Source organism: Hoplias malabaricus, unplaced genomic scaffold (assembly GCF_029633855.1).
Source record: "Hoplias malabaricus isolate fHopMal1 unplaced genomic scaffold, fHopMal1.hap1 scaffold_25, whole genome shotgun sequence".
NCBI classification, from domain to species: Eukaryota; Metazoa; Chordata; class Actinopteri; order Characiformes; family Erythrinidae; genus Hoplias; species Hoplias malabaricus.
Window position 1 is genome coordinate 208096 of NW_027101111.1, and position 13550 is coordinate 221645.

Consider the following 13550-nt stretch of genomic DNA (forward strand, 5'->3'; position numbering starts at 1 on the left):
GACCCTCCTCGAGCCTTGTAGCGAGTCCGAGGGAGGTTCATCGTTGTCGGCTATGCGAAAGGGGTTCAGATGCCTCGAATCCTGTGGGCATATGGTTTTTCAGCCTGGTGCCGTCGGGATATTAGGGAGGCATTAAATCAGACACAAGTTTGGGTAACAGCGATGCGAAACGCTATGCCCAAGGGAGTGGCTTCCCGATGGGCTTGAAATAATGGGAATGTCCGCTCTGCTTCCCTGGATGTGTTCAAAACCTAAGTCGAGACATCCGTAGACCCCGTTGATGCGAATTCCATGCCCGAGGAGTGACACACCTCTGGGCTTAAGGGTGGTGGTAAGCCCGGCCCCCCCTCTGGAAGTGTTCAAAAACTAAGTCGAGACTTCCATGGACCCCGGTTATCTGAATTTAAAGCCCGAGGAGTGGTGCCCTCTGGGCTAAGGGTGGTGGTAAGACCGGCCCCACTCTCTGGAGGTTTCCAAAACCTAAGTCGAGACTTCCATGGACCCCGGTGATGCGAATTTCATGCCCGAGGAGTGACGCCCTCTGGGCTAAGGGTGGTGGTAAGACCGGCCCCACTCTCTGGAAGCCTAAAATGACTTCCATGGACCCCGGTGATGCGAATTTCATGCCCGAGGAGTGACGCCCTCTGGGCTAGGGTGGTGGTAAGTGAGGCCACCCCCTCTGGATGTGTTCAAAACCTAAGTTGAGACATCCGTAGACCCCGGTAATCCGAATTTCATGCCCGAGGAGTGACGCCCTCTGGGCTTAAGGGTGGTGGTAAGACCGGCCCCACTCTCTGGATGTGTTCAAAACCTAAGTTGAGACATCCGTAGACCCCGGTAATCCGAATTTCATGCCCGAGGAGTGACGCCCTCTGGGCTTAAGGGTGGTGGTAAGACCGGCCCCACTCTCTGGAGGTCTAAAATGACTTCCATAGACCCCGGTGATGCGAAGTGACATGCCCGAGGAGTGACACACCTCTGGGCTAAGGGTGGTGGTAAGACTGGCCCCACTCTCTGGAGGTCTAAAATGACTTCCATGGACCCCGGTGATGCGAAGTGACATGCCCGAAGAGTGGTGCCTTCTGGGCTAAGTGAATATCGAAAGAGGTACTTGGAACTGAGATGGGGGTATGGGACGGAACGATCTTACATCTGAAGCCCGAAGGAAGTGGCGATCCTTCGGGTGAAATTTTGTAAGTTATAGTACGACATACCCTCGGATGTTTCCAAGTGGAGACCTCCGTAGACCCCGGTGATGCGAAGTGACATGCCCGAAGAGTGGTGCCTTCTGGGCTAAGTGAATATCGAAAGAGGTACTTGGAACCGAGATGGGGGGTATGGGACGGAACGATCTTACATCTGAAGCCCGAAGGAAGTGGCGATCCTTCGGGTGAAATTTTGTAAGTTATAGTACGACATACCCTCGGATGTTTCCAAGTGGAGACCTCCGTAGACCCCGGTGATGCGAAGTGACATGCCCGAAGAGTGGTGCCTTCTGGGCTAAGTGAAAATCGAAAGAGGTACTTGGAACCGAGATGGGGGTATGGGACGGAACGATCTTACATCTGAAGCCCGAAGGAAGTGGCGATCCTTCGGGTGAAATTTTGTAAGTTATAGTACGACATACCCTCGGATGTTTCCAAGTGGAGACCTCCGTAGACCCCGGTGATGCGAAGTGACATGCCCGAAGAGTGGTGCCTTCTGGGCTAAGTGAAAATCGAAAGAGGTACTTGGAACCGAGATGGGGGTATGGGACGGAACGATCTTACATCTGAAGCCCGAAGGAAGTGGCGATCCTTCGGGTGAAATTTTGTAAGTTATAGTACGACATACCCTCGGATGTTTCCAAGTGGAGACCTCCGTAGACCCCGGTGATGCGAAGTGACATGCCCGAAGAGTGGTGCCTTCTGGGCTAAGTGAAAATCGAAAGAGGTACTTGGAACCGAGATGGGGGTATGGGACGGAACGATCTTACATCTGAAGCCCGAAGGAAGTGGCGATCCTTCGGGTGAAATTTTGTAAGTTATAGTACGACATACCCTCGGATGTTTCCAAGTGGAGACCTCCGTAGACCCCGGTGATGCGAAGTGACATGCCCGAAGAGTGGTGCCTTCTGGGCTAAGTGAAAATCGAAAGAGGTACTTGGAACCGAGATGGGGGTATGGGACGGAACGATCTTACATCTGAAGCCCGAAGGAAGTGGCGATCCTTCGGGTGAAATTTTGTAAGTTATAGTACGACTTACCCTCGGATGTTTCCAAGTGGAGACCTCCGTAGACCCCGGTGCGATGCGAAATTCATGCCGAAAGAGTGACACCTTGTTGGGCTAAGTGAAAATCGAAACCGGTTCTTGGAACCGAGATGGGGGTATGGGACGGAACGATCTTACATCTGAAGCCCGAAGGAAGTGGCGATCCTTCGGGTGAAATTTTGTAAGTTATAGTACGACTTACCCCTCGTAGACCCCGGTGCGAGGCGAAATTCATGCCCAATGAGAGTGGTTCATTCCTAGGCAATGGATTGATACATTTCTGCGGTAAAGAATGAATGAATACACAATTTGGTTAAACGGCATTTTATTGAAAATGATTGCGGTTCAATGGGGTGTCAAGTCCGGCTTGAATCGAGTGCAGACAGCCGGTTCATCCGTGCTTCCAACAGTTGAGAGCCGGTCAATCCATCGCGGTAGAACCTTTGGGCCGTTGCGGGATCATGGCACATGGCAGTGGTGATATTGGTCCGTTGGTCTAGCGGTAGTGACGAAATCTGTGGGGGAAATATAAGCAAATTTAGCCCCAGGAACTGAAACTGAGATTCGAATAGCCATTTAAGATACATTACCTGATTCGAAACGGCGGTCCTAATCAAATTGAAACCAATTGGGCCATTGAGCCTTGCCCTCCGCCAGGCTGCTCTCAGCATGGTGTTCGGTCGTCGTATTTGCCGCCCCCGGGTTTCGAAAACGTAGCGAGGCTTGACCTCGTAGGCTTGTACCAAACAGTTCAACCACGAAATCTCCTTAGGCGACAGAGCCACAGGTGCATCCCCGAATGCAGCGTTAGTTTTGTGGGTCCTTACATAAATGATGCACCCCGAATCCAACATTTCCACATTTTCCAGTTCTTCCACTAACATGTTGGTAATCACAACCGATCTGTGGCCGCTAATAACGGCTATGGTTCCCATCAGAAAGCCCTGCAATAGGTTCATGGTGGAATGGCGTAGGGGCGTTTCCTTAGCCAATAGTCTTGGTATAATCTTGTCGGCCTTCGCTAAGAAAATTCTGAAATGATCGCAGGGCGGAATGATTCCCAATTTGAACCGCTTAAAGCGCTGCCGATGGCCGGTTATGTTCCTAGCTATGTCACGGTTCGCCTTGGTGAAACTTAACTTAATGCGTTCAAATTCCTTGGCCGTCAGTCCGGCACTGTTGGGTTTAAATGCGGACAGATACCCCATGTACGCCTTCGCGTCGTATAGCAGCATTTTAATCGAGGTGTCAGCGTAACCGAGAGAGGTTAATTGTTCCAGCCAGCTCCGAACCTTACGGTGGTTCACAAAACTAACGTCCGAATATGCGCACAGTTTTGGGGCACAGTGAATTAGGAACCTGACCGCATGCGACTCCCGTTGCTTTCCGTTCACAATGTCCTTAGCGGTCGGATTGGCCCTAAGGTGATATGAAGCAAACTCAGCGATTGACTTACCGACAAAGGTGTCCTTAAATCGGCTTGGGAGTATCAATCGCCCCTTAGGGGGAACATTGGTTAGCAGCGGTGCGTCCGTGGCGGATTTGGAAGACACTTGGGTCGGGGTCGCAATGCGGCGATCACCGGTGTCGAGGCCAGAGGTGGATGGGTGTTCGTCAGTATCGGTAGGGCCAGTCCCCCGAAATGTGTCCAAGAGAGACAGAGTTCTGGTGCGTTTTGCCGCAGATAAAGCCACATTCAAGGCCAGGCCTTCGAGCGAGTGCTTAGAGCGTAGGTGAGCCGCTAAGCTAACCGGCATTTTTTCGTTGCATATCGGACAGTCCGTGCCTTTCCGACCGTCCCCGGAACGATCAAGAGCAGTAATAAACTGTACCTCATCCGCAGTTAGTCGATGGAACGATCGTAAATGATCCCGGTAGCCATAAACCGCCTGTTCGCAGAGAGAGCAACGCCGCCGAGCCATTGTTGTTTACCCCCGGGGTGAGAGTAATGAACCTAGCCGGTCTTCCGTCTTTTAAACTCCCCGGATCTTTACGTCATCCTAGATAGGGATAGGGCGGGCCCGGTTTCAATCTGCAAATTTAAAGGGCCCTATTTGTAAGTATGCTCTTGCGGCCTCTTAAAGGACCCGTAGCCGAGGAAGGTGCGCTCTGAGCGGGGTGCGCTCTAGCTGGTTCCGATCTCCTTGAAAAGACTTCCATAGACCCCGGTGATGCGATATTCAAGCCCAGAGGAGTGACTAACCTCTGGGCTAAGCTGGTGACAAGCTCGGCCTTCCAATTCTGGAGGTCAAATGTGATCCGGAGGACCCCCGGTGATGGGTTTCAAGCCCAGAGGACTGGCACCCCTCTGGGCTAGGGTGGTGGTAAGAGAGGCCCCCCCTTCTGGAGGTTTTCAAAACCTAAGTCGAGACCTCCGTAGACCCCGGTGATGCGAATACCGAAGCCCGAGGACTGGCACCCCTCTGGGCTAGGGTGGTGGTAAGAGAGGCCCCCCCTTCTGGAGGTTTTCAAAACCTAAGTCGAGACCTCCGTAGACCCCGGTGATGCGAATACCGAAGCCCGAGGACTGGCACCCCTCTGGGCTAGGGTGGTGGTAAGAGTGGCCCCACCTTCTGGAGGTTTTCAAAACCTAAGTGAAGACCTCCGTAGACCCCGGTGATGCGAATACCGAAGCCCGAGGACTGGCACCCCTCTGGGCTAGGGTGGTGGTAAGAGAGGCCCCCCCTTCTGGAGGTTTTCAAAACCTAAGTCGAGACCTCCGTAGACCCCGGTGATGCGAATACCGAAGCCCGAGGACTGGCACCCCTCTGGGCTAGGGTGGTGGTAAGAGAGGCCCCCCCTTCTGGAGGTTTTCAAAACCTAAGTCGAGACCTCCGTAGACCCCGGTGATGCGAATACCGAAGCCCGAGGACTGGCACCCCTCTGGGCTAGGGTGGTGGTAAGAGTGGCCCCACCTTCTGGAGGTTTTCAAAACCTAAGTGAAGACCTCCGTAGACCCCGGTGATGCGAATACTGAAGCCCGAGGACTGGCACCCCTCTGGGCTAGGGTGGTGGTAAGAGAGGCCCCCCCTTCTGGAGGTTTTCAAAACCTAAGTCGAGACCTCCGTAGACCCCGGTGATGCGAATACCGAAGCCCGAGGACTGGCACCCCTCTGGGCTAGGGTGGTGGTAAGAGAGGCCCCCCCTTCTGGAGGTTTTCAAAACCTAAGTCGAGACCTCCGTAGACCCCGGTGATTCAAAGTGACATGCCTGAGGATTGGCACCCCTCTGGGCTAAGGGTGGTGGTAAGACCGGCCCCACTCTCTGGAGGTCAAAAATGACTTCCATGGACCCCGTTGATGCGAATACACAAGCCCGAGGAGTGGCACACCTCTGGGCTAAGGGGATGGTTTGGGTTGCCTCCCCTCTGGAGGTCAAAAATGACTTCCATGGACCCCGGTGATGCGTATTTAAAGCCCGAGGACTGGCACACCTCTGGGCTAAGGGGATGGTTTGGGTTGCCTCCCCTCTGGAGGTCAAAAATGACTTCCATGGACCCCGGTGATGCGTATTTAAAGCCCGAGGACTGGCACACCTCTGGGCTAAGGGGATGGTTTGGGTTGCCTCCCCTCTGGAGGTCAAAAATGACTTCCATGGACCCCGGTGATGCGTATTTAAAGCCCGAGGACTGGCACACCTCTGGGCTAAGGGGATGGTTTGGGTTGCCTCCCCTCTGGAGGTCAAAAATGACTTCCATGGACCCCGGTGATGCGTATTTAAAGCCCGAGGACTGGCACACCTCTGGGCTAAGGGGATGGTTTGGGTTGCCTCCCCTCTGGAGGTCAAAAATGACTTCCATGGACCCCGGTGATGCGTATTTAAAGCCCGAGGACTGGCACACCTCTGGGCTAAGGGGATGGTTTGGGTTGCCTCCCCTCTGGAGGTCTAAAATGACTTCCATGGACCCCGTTGATGCGGATACACAAGCCCGAGGAGTGGCACACCTCTGGGCTAAGGGGATGGTTTGGGTTGCCTCCCCTCTGGAGGTCTAAAATGACTTCCATGGACCCCGTTGATGCGAATACACAAGCCCGAGGAGTGACGTCCTCTGGGCTAAGGGGTTGGTATGCTCGGCCTCCCCTCTGGAAGTCTAAAAAAATTAGAAATATTTCTAAGTTCGACAACGAGCACTGGCAGAACTGGACCAAAGACTTCCATACACCCCGGTGATGCGAAGTTTCAAGCCCGAGGAGTGACGCCCTCTGGGCTAAGTTTGTGATAAGCCCGGTCTCTCCTCTGGAGGTCTGTGGTTTTAAAGTGAAAATTTTCTAAGTCCCGCACCTGAGATTTTAAGAAAATCAGGACCTCCTTCAAGCCTTGTAGCGAGTCCGAGGGAGGTTCATCGTTGTCGGCTATGCGAACGAGGTTCCAACGCCTTGAATCCTGTGGGCATATGGTTTCTCAGCCTGGTGCCGTCGGGATATTAGGGAGGCATTAAATCAGACGTAAGTTTGGGTAACAGCGATGCGAAACGCTATGCCCAAGGGAGTGGCTTCCCGATGGGCTTGAAATAATGGGAATGTCCGCTCTGCTTCCCTGGATGTGTTCAAAACCTAAGTCGAGACATCCGTAGACCCCGTTGATGCGAATTCCATGCCCGAGGAGTGGCACACCTCTGGGCTAAGGGTGGTGGTAAGTCAGGCCCCACCCTCTGGAGGTTTTCAAAACCTAAGTCGAGACCTCCGTAGACCCCGGTGATGTGAATTGACATGCCCGAGGACTGGCACCCCTCTGGGCTAGGGTGGGGATAAGATATGTCCCCACCCTCTGGAGGTTTTCAAAACCTAAGTCGAGACCTCCGTAGACCCCGGTGATGCGAAGTGACATGCCCGAGGACTGGCACCCCTCTGGGCTAGGGTGGTGGTTAATCCGGCCCCCCCATTCTGGATGTGTTTAAAACCTAAGTCGAGACCTCCGTAGACCCCGGTGATGCGAATACCGAAGCCCGAGGACTGGCACCCCTCTGGGCTAAGGGGATGGTTTGGGTGGCCTCCCCTTCAATCCCGATGATTCGTTCGATATATGCCCAGGGAGGTGAGCACTTCCCTGGGCGTGAGGGGGTCGAGCGTATGAGGGTTGTACCCCGTATGGTTCCTACTAAACGAATCCGAGCGGCGGGTCCACAGGCCACCGACCACCTGCCCACTTGCGGGGTGGGTGTGACGGGCCGCCCGCCGGCAGTTGTCCCCGTTCTAACCTAACTCTTGCCCGTGCGCGAGTCGAAAGGGGCATACAAACCCCTGAGGCGAAGACCGGCGTTCCGCTTGGTCTAATGTGGGATCTCCCAGATTTTCCCCTCCGCGGGGACTTGGGAGCGCACCACCGGGCCCCCGCGCTGGAAACGGCCGGAGGCAAAGAGCGCATTAGAGGTGTCACGGATCGGTCTTTTTAAACGGACCGCGGCTGGAAGTTCGCAGGGGAAGAGGCGCTCGGTCTACGGTTCCCGGGCCCGACCCCCTTCGTCTTCTTAAATTGAGAAAACTAACCGTAGGCTCCGGGGGGCGAATCGTAAAACCTTTGCCGACCTCCTCGCACTGCGAGGGGGCCAGGATTTGCGGCTTGTCCGCGTATCGGTCCTACCAAGGACCGCGGCTGGAAGTTCGGTGGTGAGCCCTCGACCTTACGAGATTGGGGGCAAAACCCTTCGTCTTCTGAACATCAGACGGCTCCGGGGGGGCGTACCGTAAAACCTATGCCGACCTCCTCGCGCTTTGAGGGGGCCAGGAAATTCTCTTCCATTCTCTTCCCTTAAACGGACGTCCTTTACGCCCGTTCGAAATGCGGCATACCCGGAGCACCAGGGGCAGGCTTCTAATCCGAAATATACCGGCTTTTAGAACGATCCTCCCCGCCACGTGCTCCAGCCTCTATGGCTCGGGGACCCCCCGTAATAGGGGGTCCGCTTGTCCCAGAATCGTTCCGAGGGAGACTTAGCCGATCCGTCGGTCTAATTTCCACCACAGTTTGGGTCCGTTAAAAGGTCCGAGTCGGTGGTGCCTTAGGGTCGGGATCCTATTGAGGGAAGGAACCGGCCCCTAGCCTGCACCGTCCGGGCCTTGAATCGTACATTTTCCAAGTTGTCAAACCCCCGATTGAAGACCCACCTCCGGGGGGTCTCATTCGAAAAGCCTTTCCGCGGTGCGTGTCTCTTCCTCCTTCGTGGGGGTCGAGTTCCACGCGCCACCGACTCTCTCTCTTTCCCCAAGCCGGGTTTGAGTACCAGAGGATCGGCCTGGTTGATCCTGCCAGTATCATATGCTTGTCTCAAAGATTAAGCCATGCAAGTCTAAGTACACACGGGCGTTGGTACAGTGAAACTGCGAATGGCTCATTAAATCAGTTATGGTTCCTTTGATCGCTCCACACGTTACTTGGTATAACTGTGGTAATTCCAGAGCTAATACATGCAAACGAAGCGTTGGAAGTGGGGGTGCCGTTTCGAGGTGGTCGGTGACTGGTTCACCTTCCCCTCGGCGCCCCCCACGGATACGTGCATTTATCAGAACCAAAAAACCCCCTCCCGACTCCGGTCGGGTCCGCTTTGGTGACTCTAGATAACCTTTGGCCGATCGCAGAGCCCTTCGGGGCGGCGACGTCTCATTCGAGTGTCTGCCCTATCAACTTTCGACGGTAGTCTACGGGACTACGTGTGGTGACCACGGGTAACGGGGAATCTGGGTTCGATTCCGGAGAGGGAGCCTGAGAAACGGCTACCACATCCAAGGAAGGCAGCAGGCGCGCAAATTACCCATTCCCGACACGGGGAGGTAGTGACGAAAAATATCGGTGCGAGGCCCCGTTTGAAGGTTTCGGGACCGAAATGAACTCAATCTACGTCCGTGGGTGAGGACCCATTGGAGGGCAAGTCTGGTGCCAGCAGCCGCGGTAATTCCAGCTCCAATAGCGTATGTTAACGTTGCTGCAGTTAAAAAGCTCGTAGTTGGATCCGGGGACGGGTCCCGGCTGCCGGGCCTCTGCCCGTCCGGACTTCGCGGTGGGAAGCTGCCCCTCTCCGGGGTGGGGACCCCCCGCGGGTCTCTGGGTGGAGGTCGCGGGACCTTGTCCCTACTCATCCGGTGTCCTCTGCTCCCTTCCTCCGCGGAGAGGCCCTTAGCTGGGTCGTCCGCCGCGGTGAATACGTGGGGGGCGGAAGGGTCCGGTGCGTTTACTTTGAACAAAACAGAGTGCTCAAAGCAGGCCGAAGCGTGCCTTGAATGGACTGAGCTAGGAATAATGGAATAAGGCCTTCCCATGGGGGGCGAGTCGGAGCTCTTCGGCGAGGCGGCCGGGTGGGGCCGGGGGCGCCCGGGTGTGACGCCCGGCGTTTCTGGCCGCCGCACGGTTCCCCGAGCCGGGGGGGTATCCGACCGCTCTCTTGGTCCTATTTCGTGGGTTTGACGGACCAAAGGTCATGATTAAGAGGGACGGCCGGGGGCATTCGTACCGCACCGAGAGAGGTGAAATTCGTAGACCGGTGCGGGACGGACAAAAGCGAAGGCATTTGCCAAGAATGTTTTCATTAATCAAGAACGAAAGTCGGAGGATCGAAGACGATCAGGTACCGTCGTAGTTCCGACCGTAAACTATGCCGACCCGCGATCCGGCGGCGTTGGGTTAACGACTATGACCCGCCGGGCAGCGTCCGGGAAACCACGAGTCTTTGGGCTCTGGGGGGAGTACGGTTGCAAAGCTGAAACTTAAAGGAATTGACGGAAGGGCACCACCAGGAGTGGAGCTTGCGGCTTAATTTGACTCAACGCGGGGAACCTAACCCGGCCCGGACACGGTAAGGATTGACAGATTGACGGCTCTTTCTCGATTCTGTGGGTGGTGGTGCATGGCCGTTGGTAGTTCGTGGAGCGATTCGTCTGGTCAATTCCGGTAACGAACGAGATCCCATCCTTTAAGTAGTTACACGGCCCCTCTCCTGGGTCGGACTCTATCCCCGAAGGTCCCCGTTCGCGGGGGGTCCCCATCGGGGTGGGGGTGTTGGGGGTTTCGGCGGGGGTCCGGTTCTACCCCGGATCGGTTCGGGGAGGTGATGCGGTTGACGGGGGTTCAGTTCTGCGTCGAGTGGGTGGCTCCGGCCTCTCCCCTTCGCGTTCGGTTCCCTCCCCGATGCCGTCCGCACCTCGTTCCGCTCTCCGGGTGTGGGTTGTCCGTCCTTCGCCTTCGCCTTCCCTCTCCCCTCCCCGGTGCCCTCCCGCTTACCGCGGGCCTGAAGGTTGGGGTTCGCCCGGTGGGAATCAGCGGTCGGTGGCTAAACTTCTTAGAGCGATTTGTGGCACAGAAGCCACTTGAGAAATGGAGCAATAACAGGTCTGTGATGCCCTTAGAAGTCCGGGGTCGCACGTGAGCTACAATGGCTGGTTCAACATGTAAGTTACCCTACGCCGAGAGGTGCGGGCAATCCTATGAACGCCATTCCCCGCTGGGGACAGGGGATTGCAACTATTCCCCTCGAACGAGGAATTCCAAGTAGGCGCGGGTCACCAGCCCGCGTCGATTAAGTCCCTGCCCTTTGTACACACCGCCCGTCGCTACTACCGATCGGATGCCTCGGTGAGGTCCTCGGACCGTCCCCGGGGCGGCCCTCGAACGGGGGTCGCCTCCGGGCGATGGGAAGTCGATCGAACCCGGACATCTAGAGGGAGTAAAAGTCGTAACAAGGTTTTCGTAGGGGAACCTGCGGAAGGATCAATAACGGTGACCTGGCCGCGGTCGGCGCCCGCCGTCCGTGCCGGTTGTCGAGTCGGACTCGAGAGGCCGAACCTCCCCCCCGGCGGGTACCTTCAAGGTATGGACCGCAGAAGCCTCGTACCTTTCGTTGTCGGCCGACGTGAGTCTCTCCCCCCTCCGGGTGGGTGGACGTAGCGAGCCGGCTTCGGAACTCGGGGTTATGCGAGGACCGCCTTAGGTGCATAGGTACCCCGGTCCGCCCCTCCCGTTCGCGGGGGGAAGAGTGGCGCCGGAGCCGCCCGCCGGGTAGTTAAACCCAAAAAACCATTGATCGTTGAAGGCTTGATTGTGCGTGCGCGAGTCAAAGGGGCTTACTCACCCCCAGGGCGTTGGCCGGTGCTCGCCGGCCTCGGTGGGATCTCCCTGAACCCATCCCCCCGGCACAGGGGGTGGTGGTGGACGGGAGCGTACCGCCGGGCGAAACTCTTTCCCCTCACGGGGTTAGAGCGGAGCTTAAGAGCGCATGCAATAACCCCCGATGTTGGCTTCGCAGAGACGGACCGTATAATAGTCTAAGGCCGGTGCGCGAGTTGAAGGGGCCTCACGAACCCCGGATGCGTTTATAAACACCCGAAGGAGACGGCCGGTGCCCGCCGGTCCTGACTAGGTGGGATCTACCCAGCGCCTTCCCCTAAGCGGGGACTTGGGAGCGTACCACCGGGCCTCGCTCATACCCTCCGGGGTGGAGAGCTTGGCTTTGAGCGCACGCCTGAATGCCTTAGACCGGGACCCGTAACGCAGCGAACCAAACCCTGGGCCTCGCCGGGAACGGCGGGTGCCTAGACCCGGTCTCCTAAACCACGTAAGTCTCGGGCACCTACTCGGGCGATCGTCCCGGGCCGTAACTCCTCGGTCCGGTGGTGACGCCCAGGTTCAATGACCTTCCCCCTCCACGGGGGGGAAGGCACCCGGCTTGAAATATTGTCAAACATTGTCTCGTGTTCGAATGGCTTCCTTCGCCCGGCCTGTAACGGGCCGGGCACAAACCCAAATACGACTCTTAGCGGTGGATCACTCGGCTCGTGCTTCGATGAAGAACGCAGCCATCTGCGTTAACTAATGTGAATTGCAGGACACAGATCATCGAAATTTCGAACGCATATTGCGGCCGCGGGGGTCCATCCCGCGGCCACGCCTGTCTGAGGGTCGCTTTACCCATCGATCGGTCTCCGCGCCCCCGCTGAGAGAGAGAGACCGCGGCTGGAAGCTCGCAGGGCCTGAAAACGGCCCTTCGTCTTCCCAAACGAAGACTCGGTTCCGAGCCAGTCCACGCGGCCCGTGTTGCGAGAGAGCTCCGTACAGGGAACGGAGGGAGAGCCGAGTAGGTCCGGGTCCACGTCCGTTACGGTCTCTCCCCGAGTCCCGAGCGGGGCTCCGCGCAGTCGGACGCGGGGGTGGCGAGTGCCGATTAAACCCAGCGAGCGGGCGAGTGAGCGGGCGGGCGAGCGGCCGGGGTGGGGGGAGGGTGTCGCGGAGTTCGGCCTCAGGCCGGGCTCTCGCCCCTCGCCCCTAGCCTTCGGCCCTCCGCCTCCGCCCTCGCCCCCGCATAAGAAACCTCTGTGTGCGGCCTCAGATCAGACGAGACGACCCGCTGAACTTAAGCATATCAGTAAGCGGAGGAAAAGAAACTAACAAGGATTCCCTTAGTAGCGGCGAGCGAACAGGGAAGAGCCCAGCGCTGAATCCCACTTTCCCCTGACCGGGGTTGGCCGGGAAATGTAGCGTACGGAAGTCCGTAAGATCCGTCTCGGTGCGGACGCGGGACCAAGTCCTCGCGAACGTGGCTTCTTCCCATAGACGGTGAAAGCCCGGTAGCGAGTCCCGCGTTCCCGCCCGGGTAGGTCGGGCTTCTCGGAGTCGGGTTGCTTGGGAATGCAGCCCAAAGCGGGTGGTAAACTCCATCTAAGGCTAAATACCGGCACGAGACCGATAGCGAACCGAGTACCGTGAGGGAAAGTTGAAACAGGACTTTGAAGAGAGAGTTCAACAGAGCGTGAAACCGTTGAGAGGTAAACGTACGGGGACCGAGAAGACTGCCCCGGGGGATTCAGCCGGGCGGACGGCCCCGCGCTCGTCGGGTTCCGAGGCCGGGGGTGCGAGCGTATCCGGGCGAGAGGGGTGGGGTGCCGACTCCACCGCTCCCCGCTTCGGCTCTGCGCTTCGCCTCTGGACTTCGGGCCTGTCGGGCGTACGGAGGTCCGGCCCCGCCCGGTGTACTTTCCCCGCGTGGTGGTGAGTCGCGACCGGCTCCGGTTAGGCTTGGAAGGGCCCGAGGGTGAAGGTAGGTCCGTCCGGAGAAGGGAGCCCCACGCGGCCCCCGGACACGGGCGTTCCGCTACAGCCCCTCGCTCCGACTTCGCCGATAACGCCGGGGCCGTGGAGCAATGTCCTTTCCGCGTTCTCCCCTCCTCCGGGATGGGGATGGGGGCCCCCCCCGATCGTTCGGTCGAAGCGGGCCGGCTGGGCTGTCCTCAGCCCCGGGCTAGGCCCGCTACGGCGATGCGGGGGGTGATCCAGGCCCACAGCACCCGAACGCCTAAGGTCAGCGGCTAAGTTCGGA

The 13550-nt window shown here is 57.4% G+C and overlaps 1 non-coding gene and 1 pseudogene across 1 annotated transcript; both read left to right on the top strand.

The window, feature by feature from the left end:
- Positions 1–11985: 11985 nt before the first annotated feature.
- LOC136684645 (5.8S ribosomal RNA) lies at positions 11986–12139 on the top strand. Its single transcript, XR_010799755.1, has one exon. It is a non-coding gene; the product is annotated as a 5.8S ribosomal RNA (ribosomal RNA).
- A 415-nt stretch (positions 12140–12554) lies between these two features.
- The window catches only part of LOC136684642 (28S ribosomal RNA), a 4578-nt pseudogene continuing 3582 nt past the window's right edge, over positions 12555–13550 (top strand).